The 26811-nt window shown below is 40.3% G+C and overlaps 1 protein-coding gene across 2 annotated transcripts in view; it reads right to left on the bottom strand.

The window, feature by feature from the left end:
* AGPAT3 (1-acylglycerol-3-phosphate O-acyltransferase 3) overlaps window positions 1-26811 on the bottom strand; it is a 96373-nt gene that overhangs the window by 35732 nt on the left and 33830 nt on the right. Inside the window, exon 2 of one of the 2 annotated variants that reach the window (XM_085209314.1) lies at window positions 19105-19225. The exons of the other annotated variant lie outside the window; for it this stretch is intronic. The gene's annotated coding sequence lies outside the window, so the exon portion shown is untranslated. The remainder of the gene's footprint in view (window positions 1-19104; window positions 19226-26811) is intronic. 2 annotated transcript variants of the gene reach the window in all.

Genomic DNA, 26811 nt, shown 5'->3' with positions numbered 1-26811 from the left:
CTTTTCATACTGCCATTTCTATTTAGTTCTCTCTGTAAAGATTCTTCCTCTCCTCTGTGTTAATACATTCTTGATATGTACACCAATGGCATTTTTGTCCCCTTTCTTATTCCCATATATACAGCTAATTAGCCTCCTAAATCTTGCCCTGTGTGACAGCTCCTGTGAGCACCTGATGATCTCTGCTACGCAACTCAAAAATTATTTTCAATTTCTAGCTTTATACATAAATTGGACTGTACAAAGATGAGTAGAATATATGCATGACAGTGACATGAGGGAAATTATTCTAGAACAGTTACAGACGAACGCGTACATCAGACCATGGGATGAGTGGGAGAAAGACTCCAGCTTCTGACAGCATCTTTTCCCTGATGGATTCCTAATGCAGGATGAGAGCAGGTCTTCATATAGACAAGGCCAAACTGTGGACACCCACCCAATACCTGGTTCTTTCCTTTCCAGACAAAAAGGCTGCCAGCAACAAAAACCCATGGGTTGCTTCCAGATATTCTTCAGTTTTAAGAATGCCAAGCTGCAGATGTTTGCTTTACATTTTGAACATATCTATCCTGTGATGAAGCCACCTTCCTATTGCTCACTTTTGGACGTTAATAAGAAAGCGTATCAGTTCATGAAATTTTGGAAACAGTTATTGGTCCTAGTATGGAGTCATCTTGGGATTTAACAATACAATTTACAACCACTAACACAGCTTCTCGTGCCCTATCACCCTCTGGCTTACTGCACACCTGGGCAGTAGCAGAACAGTGACAGACAGCAGCAAACTGCCCCATCTCAGCCACACTGGGTGTATACAGGCCCAAACACAAACGGGGGATCAAAAACTTCCCACCACTGACATTCCTTCATGTTCCTTTATCTGAAAGGACTTTATTTGAAAGATGCAAACAGACAAGGGTACTCCCTGCCAAGATCTCCCTTCTCATTTTTCAGACATAACTGATGACACTGATTCATACTATTACTAACAGCTTTAACAATACGCAAATAGTGCTTCAGCACTACACATCATAGATCACAGAGTATACCCTGAGTTGGAAGCAATCCATAAGGACCACAGAGTCCAACTCCTGGCTCCACACAGGACCATTCAAAATCCAAACCCTAATGTCTGAGAGCACTGTCCAGACGCTCCCCAGAACTCCAGCACTCAGGGCCGTGCCCACAGCGCTGGGCAGCCCGTTCCATGCCCACCGCCCTGTGGTGCAGCCCCTTTCCCTGACCCCCAGCTGCCCCTCCCCTGACACAGCTCCATGCCGTTCCCTCGGGCCCTGTCGCTGTCACACACAGCAGAGCTCAGCGCTGCCCGTCCGCTCCCTGTGAGGAGCTGCAGCCGCCATCAGGCCTCCCCTCAGCTTCTCTGCTCTGGGCTGAGCACAGCGAGGGGCTTCAGCCGCTCCTCACACACCTTGCCCTCAGAGCCTTCACTATCTTTGCAGCCCTCTTTTGGATGCTCTCTAAGAGTTTCATGTTCCTCTTGTATTCTATCTGATTTATTTTACCTCCTTAAGGTATTAGAATTGCTGTGTTTAAAATGTTATTAAAAATAAATAAATGAATGCTTGTAAAATTATGAGCCTTCTGTTACATTTTAATAGGAAAAAAAAAAGGATGTTAAGACCTCATATTTGACCACGGGAAACCATTCTTGGATCCCTTCCCTCCTTGAAATGTCATCAAGTGCATTCTACAGGAAGGCAGGCAACACACTTTGAGCAATAATAATTAAGTCCAAGCTGCCTGAGTTTTCACCACTTCCCAGGTGGTTTTCACAGCCTGCAGTGAGCTTTATGTTGCCATGGCTACTCCTAGAAGCATTTCACCCTTCCTTTAAAACTAATCATTTCACAGTTTCAGTATACGCATACCCAATCAGCCACAGATTCATTTTTAACTCTACCAGCTCTGAAATCTAACATTTGATTTAAAGCAAGTTCATCCGTTTTCTTTCTCAGGCAGATGTAAATTAATTATTACTTAGAGCATTTCTTTTGTCACTCTTAATTTTTTCAGAAGCATTAAGAAGATGGGTCTCTCTCATTGTATCTTCCAAACTTCAGCATTAAGTCGCATGTCACAGTTTGACATGATTTGTTTGCAAAGGGCACCCAAATCTACTGCTGGGGACCAAGTGCCTGGGGACCTGTATGCTGCTGCATATCCCAAGTGAAATGGAAACAGTGCCAGCCTCTCCATAATAGAGGTCTGTTGCAGAGCAGCCAATGCAATGGGCACAATCAGCAAAGTCCCTGAGGTCAACTTGGTTTGTGTTCAAGAGTAAGAACAGGCTGTGCTCTGTAGTCAACTGCTTTTGCACTCTTTCCTCCAGCCGTTAATATCTCATGTTTTTCCTTAGCTCCAACAGATATGTCAGGATCATCATTTTGTTCATGCATAATGATTGCTCTTGCTGCAGAGAAGAGCTAGAGTAACCAGACATTAATCATTAGAAAACAACCTGCTTTCTAATGGGAATTTAACAAGTAGTTCCAAAAGCATGGTTCCCTACAAATTTGTATTTTAATGTTGACTGTCACTTTTACAATCTCATATATGTGTAGATCTATGGATACCAAAGAACATACAAATTTATGTCATAACATTTCTCTAGGGCAAGACTCTTCACACCTTCCTCCTCTCCCTGGTCACCTTCATGAATCTCATAGGAATCCATACTTTGGAGATGTCTTGCTCTGCCTCCACTTTCCAGCCAAGCATGTCTAGAGAGTTCTCAGTGGCTTCAAAAAAGATGGACAGAGATAAACGTATTAAAACTTATGCTGTTTGGCTGTGCTATTTCCACAGCAAAGCAGGATGAAAATCTGCCAAGTTCAATCCCTTCAGGTCATTAAATTTAAATGCACAGCAGTGCAACGTTAGACTGGATGAACTCTTCGGTGCAGATGAGAGGAATCACAAAATTCTCCAAATAATGAGTTTTTAGATATTCAAGATTTCCACGTTTGCAGATCCATGAACAGCAACCATAAACAACCCCCTGAAATCTACATTAAGAATAACTGTCATAGAATCATAAAAGCACCTAGGTTGCTAAAGATCTTCCAGATGATCGAGTCCAGCTGCCAACCTGAACTACAGAGTCTTATCACATCCCACAAAAAGCTTAAACTTCTCCGTAAACTTGTGATTTATCTGTATAGTCTACATTCTTAAAATAGAGTGCTTTGGTGCTGTGTGTGTGTTAGGAAGACACTGGCAGCTTAATCTCCAGGCACTCATCTCATAGACAATTACCGAGTCAATGGAGGACACCTATCTTCTCAGTACTTTATAGTTTAAGCTGCCTAAATAAAGCAGCGGAACATCCAGTAGTTTTATACAAATGCGGCGATGTTTAAAGCACAGCAGCCTGCAGCCTACAGGCACATTATCCAGAAATAACAAAAGTTATAGAAATCTGTAATGTTGCACTTTATGTATCATGAAAGTCTACAGATGCACTCAGAAAAAATGAGCTTCCATACCACATTTAGATGCATTCTTCCTCTGCCATGTCCTGAAAGAGAGATTGAAAACACTTGAGTTTTCCAGATTGAAGAAGAGGCCAAGAGATGACCTCATTCCTCTCTACAACCTCTTATGGAAGGAAAGAGGGAAGTGCTAGGCTACTGCTACCCATTCCCTTCCAACTGAACAATTTTATTTTCTCTCATCACTTTAAGCTAGAAGACAGAGAACTCGCCAAGCAAATCTTAATTCTTCTCCCCACTATTTTGTTTTGAGAAAAATGCCAAGTTCTCAGCAATGTCACTAGCTTCACAAGACTGCAAGCTGCAACTGCTTTGGGCCCAGGTGCTCTGCTCCATCTCCACATGCAGAGCAAGGGCAGAGGGATCTAGGGGTTACTAGGTATTCCTCCCCACTCCACACTACCAGTTTGTTGGCAGGGTAATGCAAGCCTAAGTGCTGAAGTCCTTGATGTCCATAGGACCAATCCAATTTTAAGTCCTCAGAAGAGCGGATGAGGTAGACTTGTATTTACATATGTGAATAATATACTTTGCATAGATGAGACTTCTGTTGTTAAAATCTCCATTCTAAAAGTTCATCACCCTGAAAATGGCACTCTCTCCTTTTCAACCAGGCAGGAAAGATGGGGGCTCAGAAGAGAAGTAGGGCTCTCTCATCAGCTGTGCTGCTCCCCTAACAGCTTGCCAACTGGTGCACAAACAGTAGGAGCAAATCTGTCTATTCCATTTTGGCTATTTAATTCCCCCAGAAGTTAATCTTTCTTTAAAACAGTATTTTAATAGGCAGTCACTATAGAAGTTCTCCACTGAGCTATTCTCTTCAGAAAAACATAAATCAAATACCAACTTGATAGAAGCAGAACTTTAAGTTCATATTCTATTAGCGTAACATTTACATTGCAGTAATTCCCAGTGTTCACCATCCCGAAGTCCAGTTGCACCAGACTCTGCACTGACACAGGAACTGCCTCTCCCCATAGTGTGTAAATCATTGCTCTAATAAGTAAAAGTAGAAATCTCCAGATTATTCCTCCTAAGACACCAGACTGATGGCATCAACAACAACAAAATCAATATACAATGTAAATATTCAATCCAAACATACAATAATGGTAAATACTAATAAAACCTGAGTGAAACTGAGGACAATATGAAAGATTGTGTGCTAAGCTACTGTTTCAAACACCTGAGATCAAGAGAGCAAACCACAATTATGATCAATAAAGCAAATAAAACAAATGGCCAATGAAATTAAATAGCTCATTAAAACACCTCAAATATATGTAGGTTTCACCAAAAGTAATGACTCCTATTTACTTCCAAGGAAACTACAACAGATACAAAGAACACAATAACACTATTTGAAAGAGCAGATTCTCAGCTACACAACACTGTTTTTCAACATGGCCACCACCACTAACAATGTATTTCCACCAGCAATGAACCCTCATGCCGCACTTGTAAAAATCTGCACCAGCAGAGGTGACCCACTGTTTCACAGTGACTTTGGCAGTGTCATTGCTAGGAAAATGTTGCCTATGCAGTCCATCTTTTATGGGCCTGAACAGATAGAAGGCAGAAGGTGCAAAATCTAGACCAGAGTGTCGGTGTGGCAGGACAGTCCAGCCAAGATTGGCAGTGTGCTCCATGGGCTTCAATCTGGTGTGAGGTCTGATGTTATAACACATATTAGTATTTCAGTTCCTTTGCTGGCTGAAAGCTGGAGGTTTGAAGGCATATCTTGCAGCAGTTGCCATAATAAAATAAAGGCATGAGCTTCATTTTGCACCTTGGAATGGTTCAATTAAAAAAAGAAGAAAAAAAAAAAAAACATAAAGTTAGAGTTGATGATTACGAGTTTATTTTATATGTTAAGTGATCACAAGCACATATGGAATGATAAATCCATTATTTTTGTGCTAAGCAATTTGTTGATTGGTAAAGAATGACAATTCTTTCATGGTTTCATGCGGGAAGACTTTAACCAAATAAATTCCTTGAGAAAGTAACGACTGAGCAAAGATGAAAAACTGATGCCTTGTGTACTTACAATATTTGCAAACTCTCATTTTGGACTGTAGGTTATACAACTTGTATATACAATGGATTGCTGCAGTACATTTTGTGAGATGTTCACACCAGTATCAGAACAAGCAACAGGTAGATAGCAAGGGAGCCAGTTCCAGGTGAAGGAACAGATCCCCTCTGCATCCTTAGATGAATTCCTTGAGAGTTTGAACTACATTCAGCCCAGAAGGTGAACAAAATGGCTCCTATCCAGCAAGCTAATAAGGGTGCTCCAATCTAGGCGAAGCAAAAGATCACAGATGGAATTACAGAAAAACCGGGTTAATCTCTCAATATGCAAAGTCGATTCCCCGCTGAACTGGTGATCTCTGATCCTAATCACTCCTGCTCTGTCCGAGGTTATTGAAAGAGAATTGCACAGCCAAAGTAAATAACAAACAAACAGAAATTCTTTCTAGGTATTTTCTATATAGCAGACGTGTTAAAAATTTCTAATAAAAAATGTTTACCCAAGTCAGTTCATGGTAAGAAACAATATATGAAGCAGCAACAAATTAAAAAGCTAAACAAACTAATTCAACAAAGCCAGAGAAGCACTGAAGTATTCTTGTTAAGGTCTCATCCATAACTAACGAGAAAGCAGCTATCATCAAACCTTTTTCACAAACAAATAGATGATGTCATTAATTTTCTCTTGAACCTTAAGGTTGTTGAGGAAGAGGATCTGATCTAATACCAGTTAATTCCCACTGTGCAAAATTGTAATCTGTTCTGCAAATCAGATCTGACCTGGATTCAAGTCAAGAATTTGTGAGTTAACAAAAGAGGAAAAAAAAAAATATTACATGACAGATGTGTACGCTCTGCCTATGTATACTATGCACACAATTTTATATTTTTATTGGTACAAAAGCGTAACTGATATCAGACAGATACATACTACACTCCAGTATTAAGTCAAGACATGGAGAATTAATAAAAACTACAATTTTTAACATACACACCTACAATAGAAACAGTTTTTGCTGTTTTTTTTGTTTTTTTTTTAAAGCAGAACCAAAAAACTATGGCTGTTAACACCTTCATGCTCTTCGTTTGCTGTTTTTTAACATTAGAACTGTAACAGCACTTATGTAGGTCCTGTTTTCTTGAATGTTTTGAAGACTGAAGAGGCCAGTAACCATGTACATTTTAATTTGTGCTGCTATGCTGTACGGCTGCAAGCTTACATATCTGCAGAAATTCACTGTAAAGCTGAAATATAAATAAACCCATCAATATTAGAAGTGCGTGCGTACACACACAGAGGACTGTAGGCTTGTAAACAGCACAGGCATAACTGCCTGGAGGAAATTCTTGGCAAAAACAAAGACAAGAAGATCACCCCACAGATTTTAATTTATTTGTTTCTTCATTGCTTAATAAAACAAACAAACAAAAGAACCCACACAATGCTCTGGAGAACCATCTTCTGCAAATTCACATCCCTCAGAAAGCCTTCCAATTGTAGCCTTATTAATTACAACTCCAGCAGGCTTTATTTTACAGCTGAAGCGGCATGTAATTTTTCCACTAAAACTAGTCAACAGATTGCACTCAGGCTTCAAAAAGTTGTTATTTACTCCAGACATAGCTCGACAAACTTCCAAGATTTCTTTTGGCTGGAAAACTTAGGCAAATGTAGAAATATCCAGAATTGAAGCCAGCCCAGAAATCTAGGGCAGCTCTGTGCTACTTGCTCTTCCCTTTCCCAAAGCCCAAACAGACACCTTGCTGAGGGCTCCAATGTGCAGGAAAAGCCAGGAACATTCAGCCTCCATCCCTGTGCCTCATTTGCCCTGCCCCAGTTAGGGCTGCTTGCCCCCAGCTTGCAGCAACCCGCCTGTCTGAGATTTCTTTTGAGGTGCTGAAGACATGGGTGTCACAAATAACATGACAGAAACACACACCCTGACTATGAGCCTGTAACAGCCTGATTTCTAAGTTCTGTACCAAGAAACACAACTACACAAACCAAGAGCATGAAAATTAGATGGAAATTTAAAAGCTCTTACAATTAAGAGGAAAGACAATTACAGTTTTAACAAATGTTTCCTATGGCATCAAAAACCACTGTATCTCAGTGGAATAAAAGTATATAGCAACCTTGAACAGTAGCAACAAAACTGAGTCCCACTGCACCTAAATGGACATTGTCACAGGTGGGCAAAGAATGAAGAATGCTATCTACAGCTAGCAACAAGTTATTAAGCAAATCAGTCTCCAAGAGCATTTCAAAAGGACAACCACCTTTCAGCTCATTCAAGAAAGCAATTTAAAGAAGCTATCACCATAGACACAGCACAAAAATTCAACTTACCAGTACAAGTAATAGGCTAAAGCCAGTGCAATGAGTGTAGCACAGATTCCAGCTAGCAAGCATGCACCCGACTGGCCTACCAACATCTTCCCAAACTGTTATTGATTAATAAAACAAAAAAAGGAGTAGAAAAATATGCAGGGGTAAAAATGGGAGATGCGAGTCCTTACTGGGAAAGCAAATCAGTCTTGACATGGAGGAGGGATTATGATGACAAAAGCACATCGAGGTAAATCTGGAAGCACTGCAGCTACTAAAACTGCTGGCTCAGCAACAGGAAAAAAATCTGGGTGTCCTCTTCTCCACTTGGCTTCCTAAAACACTGCACTAAATGAGCCCCTCTTACCTCCAAGAATGAGCACGTGATGGGGGCATAAGTGAACTCCTATTTGAAATAGGTAATACTTCTCAATAAATATTACTGTCAGGTGGTGTTGCTCACAAACCAGGCTTTTGTTCTAATCCAGTAATCTTCTTACAGCAAATTACCAGGCTACAATCAACTGGATTCGCTCATGTGGTGAGGTACGTATGCCCAGCACTGCTGTTTGACACGTTTTGTGTTAGGCTGGGTTTTTTTAAGGGCTGAGAAAAGACAACCCTAGACGGTAAGCAAGAGGAGGCTCTTACCGTCTACAGCTTGTCTCTCTCCCACACGAGGACCCAACACATGGTTTAAGAGAGCAGGGCTGCAAAGAAATGGTTTGGTCTGCACCCAAGTACAGCCTTTCCAGGGCTGAAGGACTATTTGCCTCAGCACTGCAAAGAAGGGAGGTCTTAACACGAATAAAGGGGCTTTGCATCCAGCTGGGTGTTTTTTGCAGAGAGTAATTTGGGACAGCACTGCCTTTACCTTTTCCCTGCAGCTCTTAGAGGAGAGCTCTACCACTCTACAGGGAATGGCATTTTCTCTCTTCTTATTCAGGTCTCTAGGGAGGCTTGAGCCACTGCAGGTCTGCTCCAATAGCCCAGTGTAGAACAAGGCACTAGAGGAGGCCAGGATGAGAAGCAATTAGTCTACAGTCACATGCTGTGAGCCCGGTGCCCACTGGGACATTTTTTGCCATGGTCTCAACAGTCCCAATGGAGACTTGAGGCAGCAGCCATGCAGTTATGGGATGGTGGAAGAGCATGATCTCTGCTCACCTACAACTACACCAATGTCCTCAGTGCAGTGATGGTTGTTTCAACTGATGTAACTGGTTCTCATGAAGGAAGGGTTAGACCACCAAAAGAACAAAAAGAAATAACATCCAAACACAGTCCTTAAACACTGAAGAAAAATCAAAGCGGTTATTGCAGACCCAAGCACTTCGGCTTTCTGACCCAACTCCGGCACTAGTGCTGCAGTAAGCCGTGGGGCCCTTCCAGATCCCTTGCTACCCTGCACATGTGGCCACAGAGGTTTTAGTGAAATAGGAAGAGAGAGCAGAAGTACCTAAAGCAAAAATAAACAGGAAATAGTACAATCAGAGGAAGTCACAATGCTTGCAACTATTTGGAAACGTGGCCAAAAAGGAAACTAAAGATTGGATTTGAAAATCACCAACCAATAGGAGATTTCATCGGGTATGAAGTTCAGCAGAGCTGAGCAGAAAAAAGCAGTGAGTATAACAAGCCACCTCCCAGTTTAAAAGCAAGCACAAGATAAGCATGCCACATCCTATAAAGGTACATTGAGAAGAGTTCCATGCATCAGGTCGTGTATGAAGTCAACATCTCAGTCAGGACAGAAACAATCCAATATTCATGATGTTAAGGAAAATTTCAAGCGCCCTCTCTGCACCAGTTCAATAGGTCCTCCTATCCTGCTGCCTCTTGAGCAAACTCCAGGGCTATTTCAAATGCTTTTTCAATCTCACCTGTAACTCAGCCACATTTCTGATGTGATTACACAAGCACAAAGTCTTACTGCTATCCACTTCTTTGTCAGTTGAGGAGGCAGCTTGCACTGCTTGGGAATAATAAGCTCTTGTGGGATATAAAGGAATTTCTATGGGTGGTATTCCTCAGTCTCATTTTGAGATTGGTCGCATACAAAATTATATATTAAAACAAAAACCTCAGTGACAAACACACACAGTTCAGAGATGGCAGGAGGTTTACAGACATTCACAATCTGCAAGCCGGTGCTAGCAATGTTGCCGTAGGCGAAGCTGAATCACCAGTTTCCAGGACTGCTGACCAATACTTTTCCAGACCACAATATCCACTGCAGAAAGTGCATATGATGGAATATGACTGAGCAAAGGACAGCCTTACAATTTTGTAAAACAACAAAACCAAAGTGGCAATTATCTAGAGGCTTAATTTAATAAAATAACTAGGAATTTGCAATTATTGTCTATATCTGGAACAAATCTTACTTGTTATTTCTATTATAAAAACAATTCTAAAATTATAGTGCTGGTATTCAAACAGGGATTCTATAATACCAACCTTACATAACAAACAGAAAGGAATTATCTAACAGAAGCACTATTAGTACAAAATGATTTCTGAGTAATAAGCCTCTTGAATTGTGTGAAATAATCAAGTTATATAATTAAACAATGTTGCCAATCTTAGTCTCTGATGATTAAGTAAAACCTCAACAGTGTCTACTCATCTTAAAGACTACACAAAATGCTCCCCTCTGCTCCAGGTGGTTGAATTGTCAAAGTTGGTGGGAATTCATTCTTTGCATTCAGATAAAGTACAAAAGAAATTCAAGAGCATTTGTGCATTTACACACAAAACTGTAAAACCTGGAGGCCCATCAAAAAGCCCACTTCCAGCCACAATGGCTGGTAGCTTTAAATATGAGAGTAAGTAAACAAAAGTAGGAGAAGGAACATAGGCACAGAGGCAGGCGTTTACAAATTTGAGTCTTCTTCTAGATAAGTTTGTGTCAAATTGGAAAATGCTTGGTTTTCTTACCTGTTTTTTCTTATAGTTTTCTTACCTGTTAAAACCAGGGACAAACAAAGTCCCATCTACCACCATCCAATATTTAAGTATTCTAAGAAGGAGGATACACTTTGCTCTCTGAATAGTAAATTAGTCATAAATTGACCCTCAAACAAAAGAAACAGAATCAACCAAGAGATAGCTGTCAACATGCAAATATGCTTTTCCTGAAACAAAACACTGTATGTGCCCCCACTCAAGTTCAAAGCTTTTCTTTGATGTAATGCACACTAACTGGGAAGAAATTGGAAGTCTGTATTTCAAGAAATGCCGATCTGCTTTAAATTTTAGTTAGGGAACATTATTTTCTGCAAGACGGGAGCAATGTTATTTATTTTATGATTGTAGCCACAATAATACTTCCTCACAACTTCTAAGGGGTTCAAACAGGGAAGGAGGTGTGTAGCAGGTAGGAGAGGGAGGGAAGAAAGTCGTTGTTCTGAAGTATTTGGCTTTGGAAGATCTCAGTAGCAAGAGAAACAAGGAATAAAAATACCAAACACAGAAACTGTAGGTGTTCTGCTGAGCAACTGTCACTCACATGGTTTCACTCTGTTGTTTAGAGCCATGAAGGAATAATAAGTGAAATAATAATAGGTGAAAAATGTGGCTTGGAATAACAACAGGTAGAGAACCCAAACAGCTTCTCTATCAGCCCACGGAAGCTGAGTTGGCATGCAAAATTGTACTGGGGAGCTTGATTCCATGGAGGAGTATGTTCAGTGCAATGTTACTTTGTACAGACTGCCATTTACAACCCAATGGGAATAATGAAAGAAAGGTGGTGTGACAGAGAAGTCACATCACCTCCGCCCTTCCTTGTACAGGATCCAACTTTTGTTCTCTTTCCTCCCACCTCAACTGTCATGAGGAGTACATTCCAACCCAACACAACAGCTGGGCCTCTTTCACGTGATTTTATTGACAAATATTTCACTGTGCTGTTATCAGTCTGAATTCATAATGATCCCTGTGGTCAGTTCTCTTTTTGCATATACATAAGACAGATATTTTTCAAAAAAGATAGAGCACGCTATCAAGCAGACTGATAGCAAAAGCAAATACATGCTGGGCAAAGTTTCTTGTTCTGTGCTCTCAGACAGGATCACACCAGCCCATTCAGGCTTAAATACCAATGCTGTTAGCAGCCAAACAGCATACAACCTATTTGGTGTAAATGAAATAAAACAAACAAACAAACAAACAAAACCAAACCACAACCAAAGAACAACTCACCCCCTAAAAGAAGAAACAAACAAACAAAACACTTGAACACCTCATTTTGAATGTAAATTTGAACTCCATAAACATGAAATGTATTTTCACATGTGATGAAATCTTTCTGAATTAAAACCAGCACACTTTATAAATACAATATTCCACACATTAAAATAAATAACTTGGAAGTGGAAGGCTTGTATGCTATTAAAAGATGGGATTGTTGCTGGCTATTCAGCTAGGACACCCAATAGAAGCTCCTCTGCATAATAGCCGATCTATTAAACTTACGTGAGAGCAAGACCTGAAAAGAAACGTTTATAGCTCTCCTCATGTCTTAAAATCTTCTGTCTCCTGTAGCTTCACATCCTATTGATAAATAAAATAAATAATCCTATTGATAAATAGCTAATTCTAGCCATTATGAATTCTTCAGAGCACAGCATCCTTCCATAGTAACACATGCAGGTTTTGAACACCAGCAAAGATCTGAAATCAAAGACCTGTTAGCTTTTTCATGATTCAGTTTTCTCTGCTTACCCTTCTCCAAACAGTGGCCTTCTAATGCAGTATTGGAGAGGGAGGTAACCTAATTATCTTTCTGCCAAAGACTAGGGATATTTGACATGACTAGCCCACTAGAAATGCCTGCTTCTGTTGTTCCAGAGGGCTACTTTGCACAAGGTCTACTCCCCAAATGACAGTAAAAGAACCAAAGTTTTCACAGATGCTCTCTGCTCTTGTTATCATCATATCATGCACAATAGCTCAGACTGGGTCTTTACAAAACATCATTTAATGATGGCTGAGAGTTCCTTCTCAGCCCTACAGGTGCTATAGCATTGATTCTGATCTCAGTGTGTGAGGTTTCTCAATAGCCTAACCCAAACGAGGTGTGCAATCACCTGCATGGAAATTCCTACATTATAGCCACACCATCACTGCCACTCCTGTTAGAGATATACAGCATCACTGCAGCAGAGATTGTTTTGTTTCCTGACAGAGTTATAAAGCACCAAAAGAAATGCCAGGTGAAATCAGCATATAAAATTAGGCACCCATTTCTTTTGAAGCTTGCAGCATTTCAGAATAGATGGACTGCCAAGCCAAAAGTTTCTCTCCAACATTCAAAAAACTAGAAGCTAATTAGTAAACAGAGGTGTTTATTGTACCAAAGCCTAACATTTAAAAAAGCCTGTGTGCCGTGTTTGATTTTGGAATGCCATTGCTCTAGCTTGGCACTGCTCTTCAAAAGCTCTTGAGCCAGAAAACATAATGGTTTGAGAAGCACCATCTATGTTATTATGATTCATTTTTATTTGCTAGAATAATCCTTAGCTCATCTGCAATTATATGCAAAAAATAAATAAATAAAAAATCAGATATTCAAGGATATTAAAAACTGCCTGCAGTTCAATGTTTTGTGTTCATATAGATCACATTTATAGACAGTGAGTCTAGCAAATCAAGCTAGCTTCATTTTAAATAAGCAAAGAAACTGCTCTAATTACCAAACTAATCTAAAAGAATCAATATTTCTCCAATCAAGATATATAACGAGAACCTTCATGCTATTTACTCAGCAATGGATAATTGCTTCTTAAGTTCACAGACAACACTGTTCACTTTCAAGCCCAGTTCAATGTGAAATAGTTATTTTGATTCACTCTATTTATATTCCTCTTACCTCCACTATAAGCAGTCAAATTTTGGAAATATTTGTAATAATTGAAACTTCTCTGTGTTAGTAAGAAAAGTACTTTTTGTAACTAAGTTCATCATTACTTCCAGGTGACTGGAAGCTTATTTAGATGTATGGTTTGACTGATTTCTCCAGGCACTCCTAGAGGCTCACTCTCAACTCATACTTAGGGTCAGCATGTCCTGACGTTTGCTTGTATTGATATAGGCTGGTTGAGTAGTTGGGATCAATACATATTAGATTAAGGACCAATATATTAATCACTCAGGTTGGGAAAGGCCTTAAGATTATCGAGTCCAGACACAACCTAACCATACTACCCTAACTCTAACAACCCTGCACTAAATCATGTCCCTGAGCACCACATCCAAACGGGTTTTAAACACATCCAGGGATGGTGACTCAACCACCTCCCTGGAGAGCCTATTCCAGTGCTTAACAACCCTTTCTGTAAAGAAGTGTTTCCTGATACCCAACCTAAACTTACCGTTTGTTTTTAGTTTAGCAAAAGGAATTGATGCGTGTTAGTTGTAAAACATTCCAGTTTAGCTTTGCTTGGTATGTAAATGGTTTAGTTTTCCACAGTCCTTGCTTCACTGAAGCCACAACAGACTGCTTTTTATCTATATACTATATACTGGGAGCTTCTCTGTATCCACCAGGTGCAAGGACTTTTTCTTGGGTTTCATATAAATTGTTTTGAGTAATAGTGTACTAAGATACAAAGTTGCTCATTATGGCATAACAAGCAATGGAAATATGTCAAACTGGGGAAAAACAGCTGAAAATCAGCCAAAGGTCACTGTGATTAAGCTGAAGATAAAATAAAAGAGATGAAGTCGGCAGTCTTCTGACAGTGAAGGCCTGTATTGCACATGTTCAAAGGATATTAGTATATATTAATGAGTTCTTGGAAAAGAACGAATACGTATGCCATTTCCAGTAAATATATCACATATGGATGTCTTAACTGTGTATAGAAAGAGCCTGAACTCTGAGAGTGCATGCTTGATTTGTCAAATCAGCCAGTACGTACCGTGAATAAAGAAATGCCTACTTTCTAACACCACACAGGCGTTAGAGAGTTTTCTTCTGGACTTTCTAATGACAGGATAAATAATTTTACAGCAACCACTCCTTCCTGATCTGTAAAAACAAGGTGTATCTTAAGCTAAGCTGTAATCATTTCAAGGAATTGATAGTTGTAGGCACAGAGGGATGAGTAGCCTGAACACAGCAGCACATGTAACTGTTCTGCAAGTTTATGTTACCAAATTTCCCAGCACTGTGCTGGCTCACAGACATTAACAGTACAGACATTCTCCTATGAGGTACACATCACAGGAGTAAGCAGCATTGCTATACCTGCAATACAAAAGAAAAGGAATTGCAGGATAAGATGGTTCTCTATCTGAGCCCTTTTGCTGCCTTCTTCTGATACAGATCTAAGGCATCCAGAGGACTCCTTACTGAGTATGGCAGAAGCTCAGGAAGGGGGAACGAGTATCTTCCTTCAGAGTCATCCAGAAATGACTTGCTAAACCACTGCCAGACAGACCCAGCAGTGCAGCTGTCCTACACAAACACTGGTTCTCCACCATGGTGGAACAATTTCTAAAGCAGCCCAGCCACCAGCGGCATCTTCTAGAGCTCATTGGAGGGTCACAAAGATGATGAGGGACCCAGACTATCTCTTGTATGAAGAAAGGCTGAGAGATTTGGGACTGTCTAGCCTGTGGAAGAGAAGACTGCAAAAGATCTTATCAGTATTTCTAAATACCTCAAGTGTGGGAGTCATATGGATGAGGCAAGGCTCTTTTCAGTGTTTGCAGCTAGAAAACAAGGGGCAATGGCCAAAACTGGAACACAGACAGTTCCATTTCCATACAAATGTGCAAAAGAAATTCTTCGCTGCCAGAGTGACAGAGCACTGGAACAGGCTGCCCAGAGAGGTGGTAGAGTCTCCTTCCCTGGACATATTCAAGATCCATCTGGATGCTTTCCTGCTCAACCTACTGTAGGGAGCCTGCTTTAGCAGGGGGTTGGACTCTGATCTCCAGAGGTCCCTTCCAATACCCATCGATTCTGTGATTTACCAGCCATTTTCCATCACAGATGTATATGGTTGCACAAACTTTAACCTCTCAATCTTGGGTCAAGCCATACTTGTGCATTAGGCTACTGGTCCAAATGAACAGGAACACCAAAACCACAGCAGAAACAGAGACTCTCTTAAGGAGACAAATGAAGGTGCAGACAAATTTGACAAAATTGGCCTTGCTTTTATGGAAAAATAATGTCTTTTGCAAGAGAGTCTATGGGCTAAGGAGCACATTCACCAAATTTTAAGAACCTTAAGTAGGACTTAAGTTGCATTTAGGCACCTGCTCCTAGGAGCAGCAATTACCAAACTCTCTTGTCCAAAGACAACTTATGGATCTTTGATTTCCCCTGAGTTCCACTGTGGTCACACTGGTCCTTGACCACCCTAGTAGGACTGACCAGTGGTGGGCCCTGTTCTCAAGGTAGCCAGCACCTTCTGACAGTGTTGTTCCTTCCTCTCAGCCTCCTAGGGAACAAAAAAAAGCGTGGTGTAGTTCCACTGTTTTCAAATATCAAGAGGACCGAGTGCTTCACAAAACACAGCTGGTACACTTGTTTCTTTCAAATCAAGAGAGCTGACCTTCTGTTGTCTCTCTCCTAAATGGAGGCTCAGTAGTTAGAGGGGACATACTCAAATGAAAGATGTGATAACAATATTCTCTCCATACTGAAATAGCTCAGAGCAACACTTCTCACCTGGCATAAGAATGCTGCATGCAATAACTCATACAATAAACAAACAAACAAAAAATCCAATGCTGAGAAACAACCCAACCTACTCAAGTGTTTCTGAACTACCAAGGAAAACTATTCCTTCCTTATTTTTACGGTGTCCCAGCTCAGTGTGCTATTTATTAAAAACAGATGGGAAAGAACATTACTTTTTATTTTGTGCAAAATTAACTCTTGGCTTAAATATCATCCTATACCAGACTAACAGTAGGGAATATGTCTCTGATAGCAGCTTTTCAGAGTCTGCCAGAGTAGAGGCCTCTGCTTTACAGGCTTTGAAGCTTCCTCTTAATGCTGATAAAATAAGTATGAAAACAGAGAATGTAAACGGTTTCTATTGTATTGTACACCTCTCCTTGCTTGAACTAAAAGAAGCTTGTAATTGTGACTGTCATTACTGCTTTTGTGAGCCACTTCTTGTTTTAGTCTGCTAGATCGTTATGTCCACAACTGCTTTGCAAAGGTTTTATTTTTTTGCCCAACTAACGTATTAAAAACATAAAAATATTCCAACAACTGCTACAAATTGGCACACTGATGAGACTGAGGAAAATATATCCCCCAGGATAATATACTGGGACAATGTAAGGACAAAACCAGCAGGTGATACCTACAGGGCCTCTGCTTATGCACAAGCCCCAGAAAGAAAGGGCAGCTATTAGGAGAAGCGCTGCCATGATTCAGTCTCCCTGCACTTTATTCCCTCACATCCTCGACTGTGTGCCCGTTGGTACCAGTTGTGCTCTTGTTCATGAAATGGAGATTTGTTCTGCGTCAGAAGTGTCCGCTGGGACACTGAAAAGCTCTCAGTGAAATTTCTCTAATCCATATTAATATCTATCGACCCCCTCAGGATTTATCTGAACAATCAAGAAGGCTAAGGCTGAAGGAATTATTCAGGGGATTATTCAACCTGTGCAGCTTCCAGCATGGCCATCCGCCTCACTTGGGACATTTCATTTTCAGGAGAACCTTCCATGCTCTATCGACCTGAAATAAAAGAGTCAGGCATGCACTATGGAGGGCACAGACACCAGGCTTTGCAGTCTGCAGGGCTGGGTTAGAAAAGCCCAAACTCTCTCTTCTCGAAGCAGAAATAGGGCTTAAAAATTCACCAGCTGTGCACAGTTCATACAATCCTGTCCTCTCAATATATTTTAGTTTCTCACTAACACTCACATTGATGGCCTTAAACAAACAAACAAACAAGAAAAAAAGAAAGGCAAAAATCGCAGCTGTAAAAACTGAAAAATAAGCCAACAGGCAGAAAACACATAAAAACAGGCTATGATGCATTTCTGTGGCATTGCTTACACACAGCAACAAGCTCAAGAAAAAACACTCTGCAAAATCAGCTTTGAAAGCAGCTGGTCACCATCCCAGCATAACAAGGCTGTTTCATCTGCAACCCTCACCCACCAAAGCTGCAGATGGTCAGCATTAGCCAGATTCAGGTAAAATGACTAATTGTGAGTGCTTGTGCAAAATTTTGGTCCAAGAATACGTGGGGGTTGTAGATGTGATAATTTGCCCATCCAATATGATCTGAGATAAATGTTTAAGCTCTCTCTATAGCAGGATAAAAAGCAACTTCAAATGGGGTATACCTTTGCATGGAGTGAATACAGACTGTGGCTGATACAGTACGCATTGCTTTGTGAGACTGAGCTTTGAAGGGAATCTCACAGAAATGAAAGTTCTGTGGGAGATGACTTGTCCTATAATAGACCTTGAAAGGTTATAAAATACCAAAGCAACACTGTGTGTTTGCAAAATCACCAGAGTTAAATTACTTTCCTATATAAAAAAGCCACTAATAGCCCATGAAAGGGGCAGAGTACCACAGAGATCATCATTAAAATGTCAACAGCTGAAACTTGCCACTTCATTTTTAAAATTTTGTCCTGGAAATCTAAGTCCTATTGCTGTGTCAGTGGGATCTCATCAGCTGCCACCTTCTATGGGGGAGAGACCACCAAAAAAAAAAAAAAAAAAAAAAAAAAAAAGTCTGTTGCTCTAACTGAACATTTTCATATCTGGTTACCAGATAAAATTTAAAGGCTATTTGGCTTAAAGGCAGCCCAGTCTGAGATGACTTCAGAATCAGCTGTCAAGAGAATTTCTAGGAACTCTGTAAGAATCACTTCAAAGCACACTAAGGCAGTTCCAAGTACAGTTCCAAGGAGGGAGGAGATAATTTAGCATTTAAGGAGTCACCTCAGTAAGGGTTTATCTATGGTTGAGTCTTTGCTGCAATTAATACCAACAGGTACAGCACACATGAAAGCACACGAGTCAACTCCACAGCACACACCAAGCTGAAGCGCAGGTTTCCCTAAACTAAATTCAAAGAGTGGGAGATGTTTGACTCCTCTCCTGGCAATCCATAGAGATCTATGAGAAAAACAGGATGTGCACCCCCCCTTTTTTTCTAAAAGCATCTAATTGCTACAGACAAAACACAAATACAAAAACGTGGGGGATGATTTCTTTCTTACCACCACCACTGTGGACCACTTCTGGCACCTGGCAACACTCAGAGCAACAGGAGAATTCCCATCTCCTCCCTCCAGGAAAGTACCACTGCTTATATTTCAAGAGATTTGCTTTCTCATTTGCCTATAAGCAAAAAAGATATTCTTCAATGAATGAGGGTAAAAATATTTTGTTTAAAAGCAAAATACAATGCAAATAACACAGAGCTGCTAACCCCACTCACCCATTCTTTAGCTCAAACTCTCCCTATAAACGTTAACTGTCTTTTCTTTAGGTAAAGAAAAGAAGAAAACAAAGCCAAAAAACAACTCCGTCCCTCTTCCCATGTACTAATGTTACACTCTGCTCCACATGCATCAACTAACTTTACTTTCAGAAGGTCTGGCTGGCATATATCTATGAAATTAAAAGCAAATGTGCTCTATTTATATTTAGTAGTGAAATCGCAGCTCCTATTCAGAAATGAGAAGGGGTTTGCATACTGAAGAACTAACCTACTTTTCCTAGCTTTACTAATAAGCATAACAAAGGGTATTTCTTCTACCTACAAAACCCCATCTTCATAGAAGTTATTTGAAAATGAAGCAGAAGCAATTATCTATTCTCAAAACACACACTTAATCCCTGTATTTTATTAAGAGCGAGTTTTTTTTTTTAATGATCTTGAAGCAATTAAGTTAATCATTATTTAATTTTAGATTTACTGAACTGAAGATTTACTTCAGACACAAGCTCACTTTCCACATAATTTAATCTCAGTAATTAGAGATGCACTTTACCCAGAGGTGGCTTGTTTAAAGCGTGCTATCTGATTTCACAAGCCCTGCAAACTATACGCAATGTTTATGTAGAAATCTACAACTCAAACTTCAAAACAAGAATATCCCTCAATAAAATCAGATTTAACAGATTGCAAACCTGTTTTTCTCAAAGGTAAATGATAATAATAAAGCCATTCAAACATCTATCCTGTAATTCAGGCAATCCCAAAAGTGAATACATAATATTTATCAAACCCAGCAGTAGTTTTACCAGAGTTTAAAAATATTGAATCGTAGTCTATCCCGAGTTGGAAGGGACCCATAACAATCACTGAGTCCAACTCCCAGCTCCACATAGGACCACCCAAAAATCAGGTGATATTTTAATCGGGACTGATTTTAATCAGGATGTAGGGCCTGCAGAAAAATGCATGCATCTAAGAGAATGCCCAGCAGACATCTGATACTGGAAGTAACCAGAACTCCATTGTTTGGATACTTGAAGAGTTCTGCGACAGTTGTATGAGTGAAGCGGAAATGGCAACCAGACATATAAGCTCATATAGTGAATATAGAAACATAGAATCATTAAAGTGGAAAAGACTTCTCTATGTTCATTAGATTCAATGACCAGTCCATCCCCACCATGCCCACTAACCATGTTCCTCAGTGCTTGAGCATCTAAAGGGACGTTGACTCCATCACCTCCCTGGGCAGACAGTTCCAGTGCCACTCCATTCTTTCTGAGAATAAATATTTCCCAACCTGAATATTTACCCTGCACCCTCCACCATTCAAAAACTGCTTTAACTCTGACCTACTTCAGAGAACTTTGTGCAACCACATTGTTGACATCGAATCATACCAACAACTGTTAGTGAGCCATTCAGCAAGCTGGTAATGCTCTACCTCAGATTTAGGTTTGTACACACTTAATGGCATCACTGCCAGGCCAGCTGGGCTGGTGCAGTTCCCAAGGTCAATCTTATGTCAAAATGTATTTGCTGTTTTTTGGAGCAAAGGGTGCCATCGTCCACCATTTCTGTTAGAGGCAAGGGAAACAGATGACCAGGCAAGCATTTTAAAGGATTACATCACTTTCTACAGTTCTCTCTTGAAAGCTGTCCAACAATACACAACTGCTCAATGTTCAGATTCAACTATATCCAAATCAAGAAAAATCTCATTCTCTCCAAATATGGAAACTATAGATTTATTTCAAGATTTTAAAATCCCTACTGTTATGAGTAATTTGGCTTTCTGCACAGAAAGGGCCACATAAACGTGGCATCAACCACACACAAGGCCTTCATGAAGACTGATAAAAATTAAAACACAAAGCTACAGAGACACCGGGACATGAAAGTTTTACTGAAGGGAGATTACTGAAAATAAAGGTAAGTAAATTTAGGTAAGATATTAGGAAGAAATTCTTTCCTCAGAGAGCGTTGAGGCACTGGCACAGCTGCCCAGAGAAGCTGTGGTGCCCCATCCCTGGAGGCACTCAAGGCCAGGTTGGATGGGGCCCTGGGCAGTTGAGCTGGTGGGGGGCAGCCCTGCCCATGGCAGGGGTTGGGGTGGGTTCTTCCAACAAAACCATTCTGTAATTGATTCTCAGCTATCTGGAGTTTCAGAAAACATTAAGTAATAATTTTCTGTGTGGTGTTGCATGAAGTAAACAAGTTGGAGACCTGTCACTTGGAGCTGACATCAGTAAGGATCCCGCCCAAGAGAGATGGTGACAGAACAGTGTGGAGAGAAAAAGCTGCAGACTTTCCATGAGTCACTAACAAACACGCTAAATAAAAAACAATATCAGTTTGCTGGTTCATTTTCATCAATTATGGCTTACATAAAAGATGACAACAGATGATGACAAAGTTGGAAAGCAATTTCAACAGAAATGTGAATTGAGTTGTCATGCAACAGGTGCCACAATCTTAAAGGCTGGAGCCACACAAGCAAGATGGAGAGTTCCTAATATACACTGCACAACTCCACATGTAAAACAAGCAAGCTCAGACAGATGCTGGAAGCTGGTGAGTGCCAGGAGTAGAAGGGCCTCTATGCACTAGATGATCTTAGCACAAAAAGGCTGCAAGTCACCACGGAGATGCAGCTGTGCAAAATGCTTATGCAATCCTGGGGTATATCCAGAGAAACATTTCCAAGAGAGACAGAAATACACGGAAATACAGAGAAAGCTCTGCTAAAATCCCATTTGGAATATTGCACAAGACAGATCACCTATGTTCAAAAAGGAAGCTCTAGAAACGAGAGAGTCTGACGGAACGCTTCCACACTGAGAGTATGCACGGTGACCTGCATGTACAGGACCTGAACAAAATTGTTTAGAGTGGATGCATTTGTCCCTGTGAGACAATAAAGATGAGGAAGGGGAATAAGCTATCTGACCCAGAAAGGCTGCTGATACAAGAACAGAAAGGCATCAGTTGGTCAGAAGCGAGTTTCAGAAGGAACCAAACTGGAATAGCTCTTCATGAAGATTTCAGAACAACAAACCCATGTGCTTAAGGAGTCCTTTGTGATATTTGTGAGAAGGGTACGACGATACAACACCTGTTCTTTACAGTTCACAGTATTTTGGGGCTACTCTATCTAAACATTCATTGAAGGGTCTATGAAACAATCACCAAAAGCAGCTGGTTCTTTATGGGGTAAGTGGGGTAAGTGGTACAGCGTGTGGCTTACAGAAGAAAAATACATAAATAAAGCTGGGGAGACTGTAAATAGCTCAACTCGTCTTCCTTGCAAGCCAAAAAGGCAAACAAATATCTCCTAATTTAAAGTAGTAATTTTAGCAAAATTATTTACATTAAAATCTTCACATGCCAAATACGGTAATATAAAGCGTGCATTATAAAAGCTCAGCATAAAAATATTCGAGTCCTGCTTCCCAGCATCCCCCAATACAGCAATCAGCAGAACCAAAGCAACAAAGCATGCTACAGTTCAACAAACTGCATTGCTCGAGCCAAGCTGCTCCTTGGAACAAGTAAATGTTCTGCTTTCGGAGTGATTCTTGAGCACTGCCTTCGTGGCATTTCAGAGGGATCTTTGCCTTTTCACTGCGTACAGCTTCTCTCATGCAGACATTTTACTAAAACTGATAGTACTGAGGTCAAAGTTCTCATAATGAGACACTACAACCGGTAGGAGAAAAATATCTGGTTCAATATTGAAACAAGGCAGTGTTATGCAAGAGAGAGGGATTTGAAAGTAAGTTTGATCTGACACTTTCTGTTGTACTGGTGCATGCATGAATACTGGAGCCCCCAAGTAAGAGAAAAGTAAGAGAATCTTTCCATTTAGGATCCTTATCTTCTCCCACTTTTAAATTTATTATTTATTTAATAAGTATAACCATGAACTGGAAATATATCAAATTACTGCTTGGATGTCTGCCAAGACTCATCAGAAGCATTTGTACAGTACATGGAGCACAAAAAAAAAGTTGCATCTGAGTACATACATTTCCCCATTTCAAAAAGAACTTCTTTCAATTAAATATACATGTGTGTGCACTTAAATGCTTATACAGTTTCTCTTGCATCATGCCTTGCACTGAATGCAAGATGATAACCTCCCAAACCACGTCTCCATAAGCTAGTTTGATATCTCAGGCTTTGAAAATATTCTCAGCACTCCAACATTCAAGATATACAGGACACAGAGTTGAATGCATCCAGTTTTGTCTGCAGCATCATCTCACAAGGACAGCGCTTTATGACCATTCAGATATCAGTTGAAGAGCTTCAGGAAACTACTTCCTACCACCATCCTACAATTGTGACCATCATCTCGTAGAAAGAATACCCCTAAACACAAACTGTTCCCCTAATAACAATTAGAAATGATAGGCTCTGAAACTGCTTTCAGAAAAGGAAGTCTTCAATCACAGTTAAAAAAAAAAAATAAGGCGATATCAATAAAGGTACAAAGGGTTTAAAACACACTGTTAGAAATATTGGCACTCCCAATGCATAACTGAACTGTAAACCTTCTTGCTAAGGCTGTTACCAGGTGGCTTAACAAGGCTAGGAGGAAAGGAGCTAGACTAATTAGAGAAATCAAAATTAGGAGAACATTACAGTGAAAATACCAATCCTGTTGACTGTAAATCCTTCTACAAGGTATTCATGGTAAGTCAGACAGACTACTGACCTAGATAAACAAATGTTCTTCCTTTTCAGGATGGAAATTAGGCTTCTGTAGCAAATAAAGGGTTTAATTTTCCAGTTGTCATGGTTTTAAGATTTTTGGTTATCAGTATTCCACATCATAACATCATTTAGTGCACTGAGAGTTAAAGAGTTAATGCTCCAGGTCTGTGGATTGTGGATAGTTCTGGATAACTGGTTCTCAGAAGAGAAGAACTACACACTACATACCCCAGAGGACTTTGTGTTACTCTGTTTCTGTTTTCCATTCAGAGGGAAAGATAAAACTTTCATATACCACAAGATGTTCCCTTTTTTCCCTTCTGCTCATCCTGGCTAGGTGTTTCACCTCAGCATTAGAGCAAGGTCTTCGGTTTTTGGATGCCTACCTGTTTTACTTGATTTATTAGCTTCAATTCTAATTACATTGTATTATGTTGTATTACAGTGTGTTATCTTGCATTGATATCTTATTTAGTAAATCAGTTTGTTTCTCCTCAGATTGTTGCCACTGTTTTGCTTTTAGGGACTACCTCCCTACCCTTTCCCCTCTTCCACTAGTCACAGACCCAGGCTGAACCAGCCTGTAAACTGTTGACATCAGTGCAACCTGCAACCAAACCCTACAGCTTTGAGCTTCTTTGTAAGAGGGGGAAGAGATAAGCAAGAATGAAAGAGATACGTTTATCTGTGTCCTTCTAGCTCATTCAGCTTCTATGTTCATCTTGAGCAAGATTGGGCAGCAGTTCATAGAATTATAGAATAGCCTAGGTTGAAAAGAACCATAATGATCACCTAGTTTCAACTCCCCTACTATGTGCAGGGTTGCCAACCACCAGACCAGGCTGCCCAGAGCCACATCCAGCCTGGCCTTGAATGCCTCCAGGGATGGGGCATCCACAACCTCCTTGGGCAACCTGTTCCAGTATGTCACCACCTTCTGTGTGAAAAACTTCCTCCTAATATCTAACCTAATTGTGTCTAATGTTGTCTTAGCTTCCTGTGGAGACAGAGTCTGATGGCTAACCATCCTCCAGCAGATCCAGATGTGGCAGCTAATACATGACTTGTATCTCTTGTATGTTCTATCCTTCTGCTGGGGATTACTGTTTCAGAATGGGAATACACATCTGAATCTTAGTTATCCCAGTTGACAACTCAGTGACATACTTTAAAACCTCCGATAAATGTGCATTCTTGCAATGCCTTTTTTTTATGTGTGGGTGATTGGTTATTTTTAGAGTAGCTGGAAAATTCTGTTGGAGTTCCCTGTGAGCTGCTGGGATTGAAGGATATGCACAAGGTCCCTCCTGCAGCACCAATAGATGATAATTTCTGGAGGAGCAAGTGATGGATGACATCAAAGCAGCGAGATTTGCTATACAATTCTGGTCTAAGCTGAAGAGGCTGAATTATTCTCGATTAAAGAGGCTATAAGACTTCTGATACCTGTGACATCCTAGCAACAGAAACAGGGCAAATCCTCAGCAAGTTAAATCAGATGTCTGTGTGATACTGCAGAGCTTAGCTGAAAAACTTGTTTCACTCCTAGCTTCCATCCCAGGCTGGATGTGGCTCTGGGCAGCCTGGTCTGCTGGTTGGCAACCCTGCACATAGCAGGGGGGGTTGAAACTAGATGATCTTTGTGGTCTTTTTCAACCCAGGCCATTCTATGAGTCTATGATTATATATGATATATGTAAAAGGAAATCATGGCCATACAGTATTAGGCAAGCTGGAAAAGCCGCAGCTGTCCTAAACAACTATGACAGAACATCACTGAATTAAGGTAAGCATGCACAATCCTGAAAAATATATTAGCCCAGTTATAGTCAAGAAAAGCTTATTCCCAAGAAATCTAAGAATTTATCCGCAGTTTCTTAGAGATCAATCATGTCCGAGGTTTTGCAGTGAATAAATACTGATTGAAGTCAAGATGAAAGATAGCACAAAAGAGAGAATATATGAGAGAAATTTGAGTAGGCTCAGGCAAGCTGTCTGAATTTCCCTGTGTTTGGGAGTGCTTGGTATACAAGGCTTTTGGTTGGGTTTATTAATGAAAAATACATTGTGAATACATTCTAAATGTGGATACAACCTCACCCATGCTTTATAAAAGAATTACCCAAACTGGCTCTTGGAAAGCAATAGACCGTAAAAGAAGACCTAAATTACATTTTGTAAAGCAAATGGATATTTAATTGCAGGCGTATGCTTTTTGCACAGCAGTATACAAGTCTGTCATGTTCAGAGTAACTCCAGTGATTTTTATTTTCCTTTTAAACACTGGAATTTTTTTTTTGCTTAGAGTATTCCTATAATGAAAAATATTTGTGGTAACACAGTTCTGCTTAATACAGAGCTACATAAAGAGCTGCCTTCACAGAAACACAGACAGTTAAATGTTGTATTCAGGACCTAAATACTGTAGCAACTGACCTGTAGGGTAAGGAATAATCTTTTATTTCCTAATTTCCCGTTCTTTTCATCCTTCAAGTCCATTAAAAAAAAAATAAAAAAGTATTCCTCTGATTGACCTTTCCAATGGCACCTTGCATTATGCTGCACTTCTGCATTCATTCTGCGCACTGCCTCAAACTTTGGGACCAAGGGTCCTAGTACTGCCTTAAGGGTGAAGCCGTCAGCACACTGGTGAGGTTGCGCAAGCTTTTCTCCCATTACTCCAACATTTTCTTCAGTGTGCAGTGGGTTTGTAGACAGATTTTAGCTCCTAGATCTTTTAGTGGCCTTCAGACTGGAGGAAAAA

Source organism: Meleagris gallopavo, chromosome 1 (genome assembly GCF_905368555.1).
Source record: "Meleagris gallopavo chromosome 1, MGAL_WU_HG_1.1, whole genome shotgun sequence".
Lineage (NCBI taxonomy): Eukaryota > Metazoa > Chordata > Aves > Galliformes > Phasianidae > Meleagris > Meleagris gallopavo.
The sequence above is the reverse complement of the archived record's forward strand: the minus strand, read 5'-3'. Positions and strand labels throughout refer to the sequence as shown.